This window comes from Callithrix jacchus, chromosome 11 (assembly GCF_049354715.1).
Source record: "Callithrix jacchus isolate 240 chromosome 11, calJac240_pri, whole genome shotgun sequence".
Taxonomy (NCBI): Eukaryota; Metazoa; Chordata; class Mammalia; order Primates; family Cebidae; genus Callithrix; species Callithrix jacchus.
Window position 1 is genome coordinate 72,300,363 of NC_133512.1, and position 18,019 is coordinate 72,318,381.

The window sequence follows — 18,019 nt, forward strand, 5'->3', positions numbered from 1 at the left end:
CCATCCTGCCATCATTTGTTTCTATGTTTTGCAGCCAAGACTGACCATGAGAAACCCTGGGAGCTCAAGAAGGAAGGAGCTGCCAGAAGCTGGTGAGGAAGATCAGAAATCAAGTCTGTGAAAGTTCCAGAGATCCTTGAGAAGTGTGTGGGGGGCTGAGATGGGGGAGGGGCATTGGAGGACAGGGTGCTCCGTGGAATGTCCACTGTGAGGTACCACGTTCCGAGGCCGGGGATTGGTGGGGAGGGAATATAAACCCTGAGGGTTGCTTAGGCAGCGCCCAAACGGGAGAAGGTGTGGTGGAAACCAGAGCCCTGGTCTCCATCTAATTGCTCCTGAGCCTCTCGCTTTCTTGCCCTGTGTGTCCTGTTGCTTCCCTAATAGACTTTCTCCCCTGACTTGTAGCTGAACCTCCCACTCACCTTTGGAGACTAAGTTTGAACCAGATCCTTTCCCAGATCCCCTCCTCAAGGTGCCCAACATCCCCGCTTCCCCTCCCTCCCCTTCCCTCCTGTCCACCTCCCCAACTCAGATCCCACCCCATCCCTATCCCCTCCCTCCCCCAGCCCTAAGCCACCCCCACCTCTGTCCTGACCACCTGAGGGTGCCCTGAGAGGACCAGGAGTTGCGGGTGTGCCATGGCTGCTCTTTTGGCTCCTCCTGCTGGGGTTTCCCAGCCATCAATCCACCCATGTGAGTAGATGCTGGACCCGTGAGGTTTCTTCCTTGTTACTGGGCTGTGTTGCATGGCAATTTACACAGTGCAGGCCTGTAATTTAAGGGCTTTGGGGCGTTAAGGTGGGAAGATCACCTGAGTCCAGGAGTTTAAGACTAGCCTGGACATCAGAGCCAAACCCCATCTCTACAAAAAATTCCAAAAAAATTAGTCGGATGCCCACTACACCCTTGTCTCAAACAGAATAAACCAAAACAAAGTGAAATGTCATATGAGTTTTGTGTCATCTGGTTTGATGACTTTTTAGAAACTTCTGAGTCAACCATGTCTTCTGCTCTTGAGGGTTGCCTCTAGGGAGTCTGTGTCCAGTTAGTGTGATGGGAGCTGAGAAGCCCATCAGATGGAGAGGAAAGGGCTGCACCTGCTGGGAGGCTTGCAATATGGGAGTCACTAGGAGTGACATGACCAAGATGTAAATCAGGACTGTATTGTCCTTTGTTTTGTAAAATGTGTATGGTGCAGATGATTGATTGACCCAAAGGAGAAAGGGTCTTAAAGTCCTTATGTTATCCAAATATAAAGAAATGACAGGCCAGGTGTGGTGGATCACGCCTGTAATTGGGAGGCTGAGGTCAACAGATTGGTTGAGGTCAGGAGTTCCAGACCAGCCTGACCAACATGGTAAAACCCTGTCTCTACTAAAAACATACAAAATAGCCAGGCATGGTGGCAGGCACCTGTAATACCAGCTACTCAGGAGGCTGAGGCAGGAGAATGGCTTGAACGCAGGTGGCGGAGGTTGCAGTGAGCCAAGATCGCGCCACTGCACTCTAGCCTGGGCTACGGAGCAGAAGACTGTCTCAAAAAAAAAAAAAAGAATTTTTTCGCGATTTTTTTTTTTTTTTTTTTTTTGAGACTAAGTCTCCCTCTTGCCTCCCAGGCTGGAGGGCAATGACCTGATCTCTGCTCACTGCAACCCCCGCCTCCCTCATTCAAATTATTCTTCTGCCTCAGCCTCCTGAGTAGCTGGGATTCTAGGCACCTGCCACCACACCTGACTAATTTTTGTATTTTTGGTAGAGATGAGGTTTCACCATGTTGGCCAGGCTGGTCTGAGACTCTTTTTTTTTTTTTTTTTTTTTGAGACGGAGTTTCGCTCTTGTTACCCAGGCTGGAGTGCAATGGCTCGATCTCGGCTCACCGCAACCTCTGCCTCCTGGGTTCAGGCAATTCTCCTGCCTCAGCCTCCTGAGTAGCTGGGATTACAGGCACGCGCCACCATGCCCAGCTAATTTTTTGCATTCTTAGTAGAGACGGGATTTCACCGTGTTGACCAGGATGGTCTCGATCTCTTGACCTTGTGATCCACCAGCCTCGGCCTCCCAAAGTGCTGGGATTACAGGCTTGAGCCACCGCGCCCGGCCTGGGACTCTTGACCTCAGGTGATACGCTAGCCTCAGCCTCCCAAAGTGCTGGGATTGCAGGCGTGAGCTCCAGCACCTGGTGTTTTTGTGATATTTTTTAGATAATCAGCTATTGTTGTGTTAATGTATTTTATATGTGGCCTAAGACAGGTTTCCTTCTTTTAATATTGCCCAGAGAAGCCAAAAAATTGGATATCCCTGCTTTACATTAAAAAAAAAAAAGGCACTCTACATTTGGAATGGCTAAAAACACTATCAGCCATGCAGAAAACATGAGACTGGTAACTTCCTATCTTTTTTGAAGCAGTGGAATCCCCTGGTGATATCTGAAAGGTGCGGTTACCCCTTGGAGGAGGTTGATGGTTTCTGAAGATTATCGTTTTTTACTGAAATATTGTAAATGTCATTGATCTTTTCATTATTTCAACTATTGTTATTCCAGACGATCAGTTTTCCACCTGATTATTGGTATCCTGGTCATGACTTTCTTGGCATTCTGTGAACGTTTATCACTTGTGTTTCTGGGATTTTCTACAATTGGCCTTTTCCTCTGAAAAATTAGCTTTTGTGAGAGTATACTAACTTCCTGTAGAGGTATACTTGTAATCACACATAAGAAGAAATTATTTAAAACAATTCATGGTTCTGGACTTTATTATGAATATTGGGTTTGTTTGTTTGTTTGTTTTTGTTTTTTTTTTTGAGATGGAGTTTCGCTCTTGTTACCCAGGCTGGAGTGCAATGGCGCGATCCCGGCTCACCGCAACCTCCGCCTCCTGGGTTCAGGCAATTCTCCTGCCTCAGCCTCCTGAGTAGCTGGGATTATAGGCACACACCACCATGTCCAGCTAATTTTTTGTATTTTTAGTAGAGACGAGGTTTCACCATGTTGACCAGGATGGTCTCAATCTCTTGACCTCGTGATCCACCCTCCTCAGCCTCCCAAAGTGCTGGGATTACAGGAGTGAGTCACCGCACCCGGCCTTGAATATCGGGTTTTACCAAAAACATCAGGGAAATGATTTATTAGCATAATAATTATAAAAATATCTGCCATTTACACTATGAAAATTAAATAGGTTGGTGTTTAATAGAATGTCAACAGAGCTTTGGGTCAAAAATAAGTTGTTGTTGTTTTTTAACCTTTGTGTGCTTTATCAGAAATGGAGTATGAAGTTTTGGCACTTAAATACGAAATTCTGTCTAAACTTTTCTGCTTTATAATTCTATTGTATGTCTGGAAGGAAAGCTTTCACTTTCCTCTCTAAAGGTTCACTGCAGAAATGAACTAACAACAGACAGCTTAACAGGAGAAGAAAAACATAGAACAGGCATAAACATGGAAGCCAGCCAAAAAATGAGACTGCAAGAAGGGTCAGATGGTTGATGCTTAAAGAGTGCTGTCTTTTCAGGAGAGAGGGAGATGGATGGAGATGGAGGCAACTTAGAGGCGGAGTAAGTGATTTTTAGGGGAAATGAAAGAGCCCAAGGAACAAACAGTTGGCCTGAGACAAAGTTCCTCTAAGATCATAGGAAAGAGGAGAAAAACTGCAGGAAGGTGAAGGGCAGAGCTGCACTGCTTCTCAGGATGCAGAGAAAGCTCCAGAGAATGTGTTGGAACTATCCTTCAGAGAAGCAATGAAGTATGTTTTATTTATACAACCTAGATAATTACGCATCATTTGGGACTGCCTTTCAAGCTATGTAGAAAACAGAACATAGATGACTTATGAAGATAACTAGGCACATTTAGCAGTCTCTCCTTTTTTTTTCGAAATGGAGTCTCACTCTCTGGCAAGTGGGAGGAGAAAAAGGGGTGCAGAGAGGGGGAAGAGAATGGTGAGCAGGAGGGAGAGAAGGTTTTGCAAAAAGATGAGGAGGAAAGTTTTTAAGTAGATGGAGAGAGGAAAGAGGGAGGCAAGCAGGAGAAGGATAAGGGTGGTGAGTGGGAGTGGGGAAAGAGGGTTGGGGAAAAGACAATGGGGAAAATAGTTTGGGGTATCTGGAGGACAAAAAGGGTGGCAAGCAGGATAGGGGAAAGAAGAGTCATGAGTAAAAGAATAGAGAAAGCTTTTCAAAATGACAGTGGGGAAAAATGGTGAAAAAGTTTTGGGGTAGATGGAGGAAGAAAAAGGGTGGCGAGAGAGACAGACCAAAGACGGCTGGGAAAAGATGGGGAAATCATTGTGGGGAGCAAAGGTTTTGAGTATATCTTTTTCTGATTTTTATTTTATTTTATTTTATTTTATTTTTGAGACAGAGTCTCACTGTTGTTACCTAGGCTGGAGTGCAATGGTGCGATCTCGGCTCACCGAAACCTCTGACCCCTGGGTTCAAGCAATTCTCCTGCCTCAGCCTCCCAAGTAGCTGGGACTACAGGCATGCACCACCATGCCCAGCTAATTTTTGTATTTTTAGTAGAGACGGGGTTTCATCTTGTTGACCAGGATGGTCTTGATCTCTTGACCTCATGATCCACCCGCCTCAGCCTCCCAAAGTGCTGGGATTAAAGGCTTGAGCCACCACGCCTGGCCTGTTTTGATTTTTAAATCAGACTATTTATATTTTTGCTTTTGAGTAGTTTGAGTTTGTTATATGTTTTGTGTATTAACCCCTTGCCTCATGCATAGTTTGCAAATACTTTCTTCCATTTTCTGGATTGTTTCTTTATGCTACTGATTGCTTCCTCCACTTTGCAGAAGCTTTTACATTTAATGTAATTGCATTTGTCTGTTTTTGCTTTTGTTGCTTGTGCTTCTGATGTCTATTTGAAAATCCATTGTCCTAACCAATTTCATGAAACATTTATCCTATTTTTTTCTTCTCTGAAAGTTTCGTAGTTTCAGGTTCTACATTTAAATCTTTATTTTGAGTAGATTTTTGTATATGGTAAGATAATGGTCTAGGTTTATTCTTGTACATGTGGGTGTTGTGTTTTCCTAGCAGTTTATTGAAGATACTGTCCTTCCCAAAGGTGTCTTCTTGGTGCCTTTGATAAAAATGAGTAGATGGTAAATGCGTGAATTTATTTCTGAGTTTTCTATTCTGTTTCATTTATCTATGTCTGTCTGTCATTCATCTATCTCTGTCTATCTCTGTCTCTCCCTTGCCCCTTTTTTGTGCCAGTTCCATGCCATTTTGGTTACTATAGGTTTGTAGTGTATTTTCAAATTAGGTAGTGTGATGCTTCCAGCTTTTTATGCAAGATTCTTTTGTCTGAGGTATTTTGCAAGTCTATGTAAATTTTAGGATTTTTTTTTCTATTTCTATGAAGAATGTCTTTTGTAATTTGATGGATTGTGCTCATTCTGTAGATCCCACTGGGTGATATGGCTATTTTAACAATATTCTTCTAGTGCTTGGACATGGGATATGTTTCCATTTACATGTGTCTGCTTTAACAGCTTTTATCTATGTTTTATTGTTTTCATTGTGGAATCTTTCACCTTTTTGGTTAAGTTCATCTCTAGGTATCATTTTTTGGTGGAGGTAGATAGTAGCTACTGTAATGAAGTAGGCTTCTTAATTTCTTTCTTAGGTGTTTCACTACTGGCGCATGGCTGTGCTACTCATTTTTGTATACTGATATTGTGTCTTTCAACTTTAGCAAATTTATTTATTATTTCTAATAGGCTTTTTTGTAGAATCCTTAGGGTTTTCTCTCTATATGTATGTGATCATTTCACCTGCAAAGAGAGACAATTTGACTTCCTTTTTTCCAATTTGGGTGCCTTTTATTGGATTCTCCTGTCTAATTGCTCTTCCAGTACTATGATGAAAAAAGTGGTAAAAGTGGCCACACTTGTTCCAGATCTTAGAGGAAGAGCTTTTAAACTTTTCCCCATTGTTTATGATGTTAGCTGTGTTTTTGTCATATATGGCCCTAACAATGGAAATGGTTCTAGTTATGGGTTTGGCGTAGAGGCTGATTGCTGTGTTAACAAAATTTCCTATCTCTAGTTTGTTGGGTGTTTTTATGATGAAATGGTGTTGACTTTGTGGAAAGTACTTCCTGCATCTATGGAGATGAGTATCTGGGTTTCTTCATTCTGCTTATTTGATGTTTATTTGCAGGGATGGCTCTAGTATGCAAAACCAACTTGATTTTCTGAGAAAAGGATGTAGTGATCATGATCTGTAATCCTTCAAGTATGTCTTAGTATCAAATTATGACTATTTTGTTGAGCATTATTAATTGTTTAATTATGCTAGACATCGATCTATGCCTTTCTGTTTTTGTGACTTCATTTCCTAGTGTAATTTAGCATTAAATTGGGATGGGATTGCCTATTGGTTTATTTTGTATTTACAGTATTAAGGGTTAGAAGTTTGGAGGATAAAATTTAGCAGAGATGAGACATATCTGCAGGATTGTGGGGAAGAGTGGCATGAGGTCAGGGTCTGTCAGGGTTTAGGGTTAGCAAAAGAGTGCCTGTAGCTTTCACCAACAGTAAACTTTATCTGTCCTTTTAATCTTGCAAACTAGGCAGGCAAAGATACTTCAGTGTTTTAATTGGCACTTCCTTGAGTTTTGTTGAGGCTCAAATTCAGCAGGAGTACCTGGGAAGAAATTAGGACACAGAAGTGAGAAGGTTGGAGTGCAGCTTTGTGACAGTGCATCAGCCAGTGGCTGAGCTGCAGAGGTTCCCCACTTATTTCAAATTTTGATGAAAAATAACATGTTTTATAGTGTTATCTCACAAAGAAACTGGACTTTTTCAAATTTTTATGGCTAATTTTATATATTTCTGGGTTAGAGACTATAATCTTCTAACTTTCCCTAATATTTCCCTAATAATTTGCCAGCCACCCGGAGTAAATCCCAACACACGGTGAAAACCACATTTGGAATATTTTAGCTGCTGGCTGTGTGGGAACTCACTTGCATCCCCAACTTTCAACTATAAAAAGTCAAGTATTTATACTGAAGAACACAGAATTTTGTGAGTATGATAAAAAATATGTAAGACTCCTGGCAAAATTTGATGCATGAAAATGCTCATACATAGATTCATAGACAAATATATGTACATGTTAATGGAAGTGCCAGTCCCACTTTGGATCTTGTAATGAGGAGGCCCTCATCACACCCTGTGAACGTGAGAACGTTGTTCCAATCCAGCTACTGTCCACAGGGCTTGGGTCATGTGCTTGGTCACAGCCTCTGCTAGCCTCATAGTCTTTGTTTTTTTTTTAATTATTTTTTCTTTTTCTTTTATTGTTATTTTTATTTCTTTTTTAATTTTTTACTGTTTTTTATTTTTATTTTTGAGACGGAGTCTCTCTGTTGCCGAGGCTAGAGTGCAGTGGTGCGATCTTGGCCCACTGCAACTTCCACCTACCAGGTGTTAAAAATGCATGCTTTGAATGAAGAGACCCCCCAAACAGGCTTTGTGTGAGCAACATGGCTCTTTATTCTCCTGGGTGCAGGTCAGCTAAGACTGAAAAGGGCGTTAGCAAAGGGCAGTGGGATAGGAGTTGGTTTTATCGGTTTGGGGTGGGCAGTGGAAAGTTACAGAGAGTAACATCAGTAACAGTGGTAAGGGTAGGGGCAAGGAGTATACATTACCATAAGTTTAGTTACAATGGCAGCTGGGGGTGAGGCAGAAGAGCGCTTAAGATGACAGGATGGATGAGCGGTATACACGTTACCATAAGAACAGTTAAGATGGCAGGGTTGGGTGAGGGGCTTGTGCGGGGAAGCTCCGCTGGGCTGGGCAATCAGGGGCAATGGTGAATGCAAGTGGGAGGTGGAAGGTGATCAGGAGGCAAGCAGTACTTCAGACTTTCAGGCTCAAGGCTTGCATATGGAGACCTGACACCAGGTTCAAGCAATTCTCTTCCTCAGCCTTCCAAATAGCTGGGATTTTAGGTGTCCGCCACCACGCCCGGCTAATTTTTGTGTTTTTAGGAGAGACGGGGTTTCACCATGTTGGCCAGGCTGGTCTTGAACTCCTGACCTCATGATCCACCTGCCTAAGTCTCCCAGAGTGCTGGGATTATAGGTGTGAACCACCGTGCCCGACTGCCTCATAGTCTTTGTCTGAAATACAGGGGCAGAGGTGTTCTTCCCAGGGTGGTCCAGGGTTCAGTGAGACGAGTTATGCAGGTCTATCAGCAGAGTGATTTGGACAAGGGAGAGGCTCCGTAGCTGTCTTCCTTCCACAGTTACTCAGAGAGATTGTGAGACTGGAAAGTAGCCCATGCGGGAGAGTGGCTGTGTGCAGGGATGAGGTGACCTGGTGAGGAAGAAGACTCAAGCATCTAAAACACCTCCCCCTTGACTTCCACACTGCATTTCAATAGAAGAAAAAGCTGGCTGACCCCTCGCCACCTTAATCGCCCTCCTATAGATTGCTGGAGGAAGACGCACGCCCTCTGGAGGCCGTCCAGCTGCACCACTTAAAGTCGGAGGGCGGAGTGTTCCGCGCCATACTTCTGAAAATGCAAAGGGACATGGAGCCCACTAGCCCGTGCGTTTCTAAAAAGGAAGAAGGGACAATTAATTGGAAACCATAAGAATGAAATAAACATGGATGCACATTTTACAACTTATGGAAAAATTCATTCAACAGAGTCTTCACACTTAAAATACAAAACTGTCAGAGGCATCTTAACCACAGTGACTTTATTTTAAATAAAAGCTTTAGAAAAAGTTAAATCTGGGCAGAGTGCAGGGCTCATCAGTGTAATTCCAGCACTCTGGAAGGCCAAGGCAGGAGGATCACTTGAGATCAGGAGTTCAAGACCAGCCTGGGATGATAGTGAGACTCCCATGTCTACAAAAAATATAAAAATTAGCTGGCATGGTGGTGCGTGCCTGTGGTTCCAGTTACCCAGAAGGCTGAGGCAGGAGGATCACTTGAGTCTAGGAGTTTGAGGCCACAGTAAGCCAGCCATGATCGCACCACTGCACTCAAGCCTGGCAGACAGAGTGAGGCGCTCTCTCTCTGTCTCTCTCTCTCTCTCACACACACACACACACACACACACACACAGAGACACGTTAAATTTGTTGGATTATATATTTAGGGGTTGAGCACCTTTGGTTATAAAATATTTATGGTTGCAGGAACAAGTTAATAACTAAATAATGACCCAAAACTTATTAAACTATAACAGTACTTTAAGCAAAAGGCATTCTTAATTTAAAAATAAGTTTTACTTTAAAGATAATAGTACACTCATAAATTATTGTTAAAATTAATAGTAACAGAAAAGTAACAATACTAATAGCCTGATACAAACTGATCACAGGCCTTTATAAGAGACAACACTATTCTTAATAACCTATATAAGTAAACATTAAGGCTGGGCACACTGGCCAACACCTGTAATCCCAGCACTTTCGGAGGCCAAGGAGGGCAGATCACTTGAGGCCAGGAGTTGGACACCAGCATGGCCAACATGGTGAAACCCAGTCTCTACTAAAAATACAAAAAAATAGCTTTGCACAGTGACAGTATCATAGCCAATGACATTTATCCAAGGCACGATTATTGCTAATTGAAAACTTTTCCCAGTACCCTACCATGATGACTGGAAATATAGTAGGCATTGGCAATTTTTGGAAGTCTCTACAGGGACTGAATTTAAAAAATTTAAAAAAATTTAAAAATAAAAATAAAATGGAAAGGAAAGACAAAAAAATTAGCCAGGCATGGTGGTGCACACCTGTAATCCCAGCTACTTGAGAGGTTGAGGCAGGAGAATCCTTAAACCCAGGAAGCAGAGATTGTAGTGAGTCGAGATCATGCCACTGTGACAAGAGTAAAACGCCTTCTCAAAAAAAAAAAAATTGTTTTTCTTTAAACAGGTGCATTCCTCCTCTTGCTTTCTGAGGACTCCCTGCTCTGTAACTGAGTAGTGGCTAATAAGCTCTCTTAAAGTCACTAGACTCTGTGACTTCCCATAAATTCCATCTCGTGTGAGATCCAAAAAGCCATTGTTGGGGTCTGGGACAAGACCCCTTTTCTGGTGACGAAACTACTAATTCTTTTTTTTTTTTTTTTGAGATGGAGTCTTGCTCTGTCGCCCAGGCTGGAATGAATGGCATGATCTCAGTTCACTGCTTCCTATGCCTCCCAGCTTCAAGCAATTCTCCTGAGTCAGCCTCCCGAGTATCTGGGATTACAGGCGCCTAACACCACACCTGGCTAATTTTTGAATTTCTAGTACAGACAGGTTTTCCAATGTTGGCCAGATCAGTCTCGATCTCCTGACCTCAGGTGATCCACACACCTTGGCCTCCTAAAGTACCGGGCTTACAGGGATGAGCTACTTTGCCTGGCCGGCTTGTATCCTTGGTGATAGCTTGGATATGGAGGATGGAGGAGGAGGGGTGTCAAGCAGATATTGCTCTTGGATTACCACCTAGGATATTAGGTGTGAGGCTCTGTTACTGGATCAAACCCTGAGAGTACCAACAAACAACTGGAGCCAGTGTGGAGCAACACGTTGTTTAAAAGAATGCCTGCGTGTAGATGAGCTGAGACCTAGAATGGTGTCAGCCCCAAGTGAGGGCAAGGCAGGGGTTTCTAGTCTCCTGTAAATGGGAAGTCTTCCAGTCTGGCGTAACTGCTACCTGGTACTTAGACGGCCTCTCCCTTGATCTTCAGCGGGTACTTATCATCCGGCCTGCCCTCTTCTGGTTTCTGCTCTCTTGCTGACCCATGCTGCTGGCACAAGTGGTGTTGCACCTTGAAACTGGGCCTGAGGAGGGAGGAGTTATCCCCCAAGTTTTCAAGCCCCAGGGAGAATCTTTCATTAGGAAGAGCAGGCTGGCTGATTTTTCTCTGTTAGGCAGAACTTAGTTTTTGGGTGCAGTGGGATGCCTCAAGCCGAAGGCCTGACTCCTCATACACGTCAGACCCCACATGGCGATTTCTGTGACTGCCAGGTTACTTTGAGGCTGAGAGAGACAGTTTTGTCTGGCCTTTATCCTGCACATGTTTACAGATGCCTTCTCTGGGTTGGCAGATCTGGGGTCCACCAGATAGGACCCCGTGAAGAGATCTCAAAGGTCATTAGTCCAATGTATTTATCACATAATTTTGAAAATCAAAGATGAATAAAATAAACAGAGGTTTATTTAGTGATAAGGTTGATGGTGCACCTGTGCTAGGCAGTGTTTTAGTTCCTTGAGACACCAAGGAGTTGAGACAATTTTTTGCTTTAGAGTTTTGCATCTGTAAGTCCTGCTACTGAGAGCTGCGTGCGTTAAAATGTCTGATTTGGTCAGGCGAGATCTGGGCTGTCTCACTTAGGTAAGGGGAGGCTGGTATCCAGCAAGTATCCAGTACCCCATCAACATCCCGGTTCTTCTCCACCAATCTTCCAATTCTAGGACTGATGTGTAGGCCCTCAGAGCCAGTTAAGAGGGGAAGTAGTCAGTGTGCTGTGTGGCTAGCTTGTTTAGGAATGTAAATTGTAAATCTTCTGCTGACAAAAAGTTGGAAACAAGTAGTGTTTCAGCTTCAGTTTCTCGTAAATGGCTTGCAGTTGTATAAACCAGAGCATATATACCACAGGGCAACATGAGGGTCCCTCTACCACCCTTTCTCCCAGTGGCCTAGGTGGGCATCTAAACAGAATAATATGTGCAGCCTCACTGTGTGAAAGTCCAGTGCTTTGTGCTTGGAGTATCATCAGGGAAAGGCCCCTTACTTGCAAGATTGGCAATCTGCCACAGAGGGAAGGAGTAGGAGTGCAGAGCTGCTGGGTCCGCGTCTCGCTCTCTAACAGGAGGCATGAGTTAGCCTTGACCTTATGAAGATCTTGGGTGCCCCAGCTCACTTCAGCCCTGATCAACCTGATGCAGGTGCTGGGCCCTGGTTCTGGAGCTGAGAATACATGCTGGGCTTCCACTGCATGGCTGGCACAGTAGGCATTCAGGTGCCTATTTGGAGACTGCTATGGAGTCCTGTGCCAGATGCAGTGGTGCACAGCTGGGAGCCAACAGTCCCTGCTTCCGCTGGAGAATCTGGGAAGATGTAAAGGGTTAAGCTTAGGGGTAGGGTTAGGGTTAGGTGTTAAAGTTAGGGTTTAGGGGTTAAGGTTAGGGTTGGTGTTGGGGTTTGGGGGTTGGGGTCAAGGGTCAGGGCTAGAGGGTAGGGTTAGGGATAACAGTAGGGGGAGGGTTAGGGGTTGGGATTGGGTTAGGGTTAGGGGTTAGGGTTAGGGTCAGGGGGTTAGGGTTTAGGGTTAGAGGTTAAGGTGGGGGTAGGGGTGGGGGTGAGGGTGAAGGTAATAAGCAGATTAGTAAAAGCAATTCTGCTTCACTTCAATAACAACCTTCTCTAACTCATTTTGTCTCAACAAACTTACTTTTCCAGCAGAGAATCCCAGGCTTCTTAAAGCACCCAGTGACTTTTCACACCTTAAATCTGTGAAATCCTCAAGTTTCCTTCTGCCGTATGCGTAGCTCACACATACAAGATGAGGCAAAGCCAGACGCATTCCTGAAGGGACCCAAGAAATTCCTCTCTTTCTCTGGAACAAAATGAATTCTCTAGACCATCAGTACTAAAGTTCAAAGGCCAAACCTGTCTGTGAGTTCTCCTTTGAATACTACTGTAGACCTAAGCGTTTATATTTATATGATATTATTTTAGCCTTTATATTACTATAAGGGAGAGATGTTTAAATCCGTCTATGCCACATGTTCCCCGGGCTTATTGCCCAATTAATTGTAGCCTCGGGCTAAACTTTGGTTTCTGTCTCTAATTTCTGTCAGAATAAATATAACTGATCTCAAAACATCTGCTTTTATTGTAGAGACTCCTGTTGCCATCTCCGTTCCTCTCTCTTTTCTTGCAATCTGTGTGGAAGTTCTTCAGTGTGGACATTTTGACCACCTTCACTCTCCCATGTCCACTGTCAGCACTTTCAGACTTACCCAGCCAAGGCTGTCATCTTAGGCCAGGGATTTTTTAGAGATCTTTATTTTCCTGTGATACGATTGGCACCCCTTTGACTCACTTTGTCACCCCAGGTTCTTTTCGTTTTAGGAGCCCAAGAGGGCAGAGAAAGAAGTAGGTGAGCAGTTAAACCCTCTGTGTCAGGAGACTGTCCGCTTGTGTTAAGGAATGTTGCAGAACATCGTATGTAATAATCTCCTAGCAGATGAGCCACATGGCTGCTGAGCACACATGCCCACTTGCTGCTCTGAGCTCGGACTCCCTCATCATTAGTCTTTTCTATCTCTGGAGGGAATTATAAGGGCCACTTAATGACCAGTAAGTCATAGAGAGTTAAAGGTGTTTCCCCAAAACGCTGAGGACAGAATGAAAGGTGAGGAGTGTTAGCCACAGGTCAAAAGTGCAGGAAAGTCTCTCAGTGTGGGTTGTTGGAGAAATGCAGGTCTTTTTTCTTTTGGAAGTCTCCGTAGAATGGGGTTAAGGACTCTGCCCATTCTAGGATGAAAAATTGGGATATTAGACACCCTCGGATATTTACCCCAAGCCTTTATTTAGAATTCTTAATGAGTTTGTTCAGCCATCACAATCTCAAATGCTAAGTAGGACATTGGAATCTCTCCACAGTCCAAATTAGCACTGTCTTTTAAAGTTGAGTTTCTCATTATTTTCACTTGATATACCTTATTTATCCCACACTCACCCTAATAACACATTGTGCTCATTGTTATCTTTGCAACAAGCCTTGAATTTTGCTTAGCCTGGAGGAGTGCATGTCACATGTCCAGATCCAGTTCTGACTCATTCTTCAGCCCTGCATGTCAGCGAGGGCTACATGAGACCATGGTGACAAACAACTTCCAAATTTTAGTGGCTCAAAAATCTTCTTCCTCATTTATTTGCATCTCATCATGGGTCAGGTGAGAGGTAGCTCTGTGCTGTCTCACCCTAACACAGGAATCCAGGCTGAGGGAGGTACCATCAATGAGATCCCCATTGCTATAGAAAAGACAAAAAGCATGCTGGATAGAACTCTGTTTCTTGGAGATTTCTCCTGAAAAAGTCACATTATTTCTTCTTACCTCCAATGGCCAAAAAAAAAAATTGTCATGAGGCCTTGCAAAAATTTAAGTAGGTGGGATGGAACAGTCAGAATGCGTTCATAAAAAATGCAGTGAAAATATTTGGAGAACAGCGCCAATGACTGTCGTGGATGCCTGCAGGCATCCCTAACAACCCAGTGCTGTTACCCTGCAAACTTCTTATGTCTTGAAAAGTATTAGAACTTAGATTTTTTAGGGAGTTTATTTTACCAAGTTTGCACCCGTGATGCAACATGGGGTTCCCAACAATATGTGCCCAAGGTGGTAGGGGCACAACTTGGTATTATACATTTCAGCGATACGTGGACATCAGTCATTATGTATAAGATGTACATTGGTTCAGTCCTAAAAGGTGAGACAACTTGAAGAGAAGGCCAGACAGGGGGCTTCCAGATCATAGATAAAGATGAACGGTTTCATTCTTTTGAGTTGCTGATTACCCTTTCCAAATGAGGCCATCAGATATGCATTTATCTTGGTGAGCAAACAGGTGGCTTTGGATAGAATGGGAGGCAGGTTTGCCCAAAGCAGTTCCCAGCTTGACTTTTCCCTTTAGCTTAGCGATTTCGGGTCCCCAAGATTTATTTTCCTTTCACAAGGTCTAACATGTTTTCCTATGAGTATTAATTATTCATTGTGTACTTTATTACACAAATAAGGCACAGATTTTTTAAAAATCATCAACTTCATGACTAGCTATATAGACAGAATTACATAGAAGTTCAACTAAATTTGGAAACATTCCAGAGTTTGGGTTTCCAATAATTCTCCGTGACTCTTTAAAAGTTAAAGTGTTTTTTTCCCCATAAAACATAGAAACATCTAAAATCACCCATACAATGTCCTGACATTTGTGTTTCTCTAGTTTCCTCATTTTCTGCAAAGCCTCATTGAGGAAATTGACTTTGAATATCCTTTTAAACTCTTCTGTTTTAGAAAGCGTTGTGGTGAAACATTGAATCATGATGGTCACAAGTTCAGTTCACATTCTTTCTTTCTTTGAATATTTTTCCTAGTGGCCAATATTTGATTCTGGTGTTCTATGGCTAAAAGGTAGGCACCGGAACAAAATAAAGACAAGAAGTATTTGGAATAAGTGATCCAGTCACAATGAATCAATTTGCCATTGGAACATATTTTTACAAAGTCACTCTTTTTAAAATATTTAGCCATGAATTGAAACAGAGTCTGTAAGGTTACCTTTTTTTTTTTTTCCTGTTCTAAGGTGAACAGCATTTTAGAGAAGGAACCCAGGACACAATCACAGCACAAGAAAAAAATATGATAAATAAGTTTACACATATGTAAAGCCCATACCCACAGAGTGAGGAGTTAGCTCCACCTTCTTGATGGCTGAGTGTCTACATCAATTATTTGGAATTCTTTTGCAAAGGAGATTTCTGTTCAACTCCATTTGCTTATTCACCCACATATACAGACACAGACACCTAGATAATTACTTGAAGCTTTAGTTAGTGTGAAACACTACAGCATTATGTTGCACAATTTATTCCTGTGTTGGTCATTGGTAGCTCTTTTTCTTGGCTCGAATTTTTCTTTGACATATTTCAATTTTTTTTAATTTCTTACTTTCTGATACTTCAAGATTATCCTGGCTCATATATTTACTGTCCCAGTTCTAGTATCAGACATTTCTTCAAAGAGCCTGATTCCTTTCAGAATGGTAGGAAACTTACATCTGGCCACTGAATGAGCACATTATATCTTGTCCCTTATTAGCAATGCTAGGAAGTATATGTGTGTATGTCACCTGCCTATACACACCCAATTGCAAAGGTTTCAATGTGGAACTGTATGTGTCTGTATTAAACTAAACATGTTTACGTTGATGTCTTCACCTCTGCTCTACTATCACATGAATCTTTCTACCCTTTTCCCCTTGCTAATTTGTAACCTCCCACTTCAACAGTGAGAGAGCTGGTTCCTACCATCTGAGACTTATGTAACTCATTGTTTTATTCCAGATACAGATACTGTGGTTTTACAATTGTTTACAATTACTCCTGTCGGAAAGGACTTTATAAAATGGAATCCAATAATGAAGTATAGTTCATTTGCCTTCAGCCTACAGATTCTTTTCATTTTCGAAGAGACTGATGTCAGCACCATTTTCCCTACACCTTCAGTGAGTTTTTTCCCACATTTGTGTCTTAGTCCATTTTGTGTTCCGTAACACAATACGTGAGGCAGAGTAATTTGTAAGTAAAAAAGTTTCGTTTGGCTCACCAAGCTGGTGGCTGGAATGTCTGAGATTGGGCAGTTGCATCTGGTGGGGCCTCAGTCTTTTTCACCTCCTGATAGAAAGTGGAAGGGGAGCAAGGGGTGCTCCAGAGAGCAGAGCAAGAGGGAAGACAAGGAAGCCAGACTCTTTTTTACTATCTACTCTTGCAGGAAATAATCCATTCCTGTGAGAGAAGACAGAACTCATCCCCATGGGAGGGCATTAGTTTATTCATGAGGGATCGATCTCCATAATCCAAACACCTTTCACTAGGCCCCACCTTCACACACTGCCACATTGGGGGTCAAATTTCAGCATGAGTTTTTGCAGTGACAAACCACATCCAAACCGTAGTAATTTGTAGCATAAATTATTTTTCACACTATGTCTTCTGTGCTGGGATACTCCATGTCCTGAATAATATTATTTAATTAGAATAGAGTTTGATTTACTCATTTAGCTGTAAAATTCTGCTTGTTTTGACAAATGCACAGTGGCAGGTATCTACTATTAAAGTATCATATGGAATGCTTCAAACCCCCACCCCATGCAGCCAAAGCCTTCCCATCTGTGTAGTTTTCCTTCTCCAGAATCTCATTAAATGAGGTCACATTGTGTGGATTCTCCTGAGACTGTCTTCTTCCACTTAGCAATGTGCATGAAAGATTCACTCATGTCTTCGTGTAAGTTGATAGCTTGTTCCTTTCTATGGCTAAATAGTATTCCATTGCATGGATGTATCAAACTTGGTTAGGCATTTTGGGGAGCAAAACCTTCCTCTTCTCTCTTTGTTCCAGGGTTGGAGGCCTTCAAATTAAGTGACAAGAGATACATTAGTAGGGAAGACAATACTTCTCTTCTTCCACAAGTATCAATGTGGGGCAAAATTCATCAGATGGCAGGATCCAGTTTACAAAGAGATAAAAATAGCCCAAAGACAAAAAACAAGACTAGACTCTGATAACCCTCAAGGGCTATAGTTTTCTTATTTAAAAAAAAAAATTTGAGACAGGGTCTGGCTCTATCACTGAGGCTGGAGTGCAATGCTCAGCTCATTTCATCCTCTATCTCCTGGATACAAGCAAGCCTCCCTCCTCAGCCTCATGATTAGCTGGGACTACAGGCACATAAAATCATGCCCAGCTAATTTTTGTATTTTTAGTAGAGACAGGGTTTGCCATGTTGTTCAGGCTGGTCTTGAAACTTCTGGCCTCCCAAAGTGCTGGAATTGTAGGCATGTGCCACCATGCCTGACCAAGGTATAGTTTTCCATTGAAACATAACATTTCTCTCTGTAGTAACCATCATTTTTGATTATAGATAATAAAAGTCAGATTATTCTTGTTTTAAAAATAAGTCTAGTTTTGTTATATTTTGCCTGATTATGTAAATAGAGAAAGAACAAGAGCTGACCACATAGTTGCTTTCAAGCTTCTTTGCTGGAAGTTTTCATACAGAATCTGAGATTGGACTTTTAAAGGCCTTATTGAAGCTAAAAGTCAAGCCCAGAACATACTGTCAAATTTCAGCTGCAGTCCTAACAACTTTGGATGACTTCCTCTCTTCTTGAGCCCCCAAACTATCCCCAAAACCTGGGCCTACAAGAAAATGACCTTCCTTACTAACCTGTAAGGCTGTGAACCCAGTAATCTAGGTAT

At 42.6% G+C, this 18,019-nt stretch overlaps 1 protein-coding gene and 1 non-coding gene across 7 annotated transcripts in view; both read left to right on the forward strand.

The window, feature by feature from the left end:
• The window catches only part of LOC108592882 (transmembrane protein 60), a 55,887-nt gene that overhangs the window by 25,557 nt on the left and 12,311 nt on the right, over window positions 1-18,019 (forward strand). For 2 of the 6 annotated variants that reach the window (XR_013524053.1, XR_013524055.1), the window contains exons 2-5: window positions 35-92; window positions 6,907-7,043; window positions 12,435-12,650; window positions 16,105-16,265. The gene's annotated coding sequence lies outside the window, so the exon portion shown is untranslated. Of the gene's footprint in view, window positions 1-34; window positions 93-405; window positions 473-566; window positions 694-6,906; window positions 7,044-8,406; window positions 12,136-12,434; window positions 12,651-16,104; window positions 16,266-18,019 lie in introns of those variants that run through there. The other 4 variants (XR_013524057.1, XR_013524058.1, XR_013524054.1 and 1 more) reach the window with 3 other exon arrangements.
• LOC118143891 (U4 spliceosomal RNA) lies at window positions 9,546-9,686 on the forward strand. Its single transcript, XR_004728380.1, has one exon. It is a non-coding gene; the product is annotated as a U4 spliceosomal RNA (small nuclear RNA).